Genomic DNA, 1,221 nt, shown 5'->3' with positions numbered 1-1,221 from the left:
GGGAGGGAGTCGCCCGACGCGCCCCTCGACGAAACCAAAAGAGAACCGCCCTCGCCCAGCCCTAGCTCACATGCCTTACACAGGGGAGTTACGGCGGAATAGCGAGTCTTTAGGTAACGGGAATATAAATAAGAAAGAATGTTTAACGTAATACGCTAAGAGTATTTTCATACTTAAATAACATACGTAAAAAGGTGTGCTTGCTGTATTTTGTATTATCCCGCAAACCTCTTTCTTTCCTCCCTCTGGAACCGCTGAGAATCGTGCCATTTCAGCTAGTAAGCGATCACTTTAGTGTTAGGAATTACTACTCCTTCTTTGTTCCGCGCCAGACGTCGCGTTTACATCCGTGCCCGTCAGACCTGGGAGGACCGGCGTCCCGGTCCCGTGGGCTGTTCGCCCCCGAGCGACCCGTTAGAAAGACGCTCGGAAACGCTCAAGTGCAAATCTGCGTGTGTGTGAGGATCGCCTCTCTTCATCTCGGATGAAGTTCTAAAGCACTTTGTAGTTCTCGATTGCCAACGGATTTGATGTTTTATGTGTTGCCAATTCCCGCAGTCGCCGCACGAGCGCGTGCCTGCGGCTGCTAATAAAACCGAGGAGTCCCACGCGTGGTTCGAGGAGGCCCCTTCTTTGTGCCGAGGGAGCCCCCGACGCCGCTCCCTCGCCGGCCGCGTCCTCTGCGGTTTTTCTTTGTGCGTGTGTTCTGCTTCCCGTCGTGGGTCCCCGCATTCCCTTGGGAAGGGCGTTTAGCTCCCCCCTTAACCATGCCGAGACTGAGCCTTACCGAAGACGTAAGCGCTTCCCGCAGCAGGTCGGCAGAGACCGACATCACGCAGAGGCGAGGCGAGGCGAATGTGCGGCGTGCCCACTCTGCGTCTCGCTGCCTTCAGCTGCCTTCCCGCCCCCGCCGGTGCTGTCCTCAGAGTTTCACGGGTGGGGGGGCAGAGGTGGGCACCCCCCGCCCTGCCCCGGACCAGAAACACTGCTCCCGGGCCAGCGGCGCTGTTCCGAACGCAGCAGCTGCCTTTCCTTAGCTCCCGGTACTTCAGGTGCCAAAGCACGCTCAAGGAGAGGAGGGGTGAGCTTTCCCTTTAGTTGTTCTTTCCCAAAGCTTTAAAGGAAACCTTCGTAAGGATGAGCATTGCCTGTTCTCCAGCAGAGCACAGGTCTTCGGGATCATCCTATCGACTAGGCGCGTACGACACCCCGACTGAAACT

The sequence above is a fragment of the Eurypyga helias genome, unplaced genomic scaffold, assembly GCF_000690775.1.
Source record: "Eurypyga helias isolate BGI_N326 unplaced genomic scaffold, ASM69077v1 scaffold6003, whole genome shotgun sequence".
NCBI lineage: Eukaryota > Metazoa > Chordata > Aves > Eurypygiformes > Eurypygidae > Eurypyga > Eurypyga helias.
Note: the sequence above shows the minus strand (reverse complement) of the source record.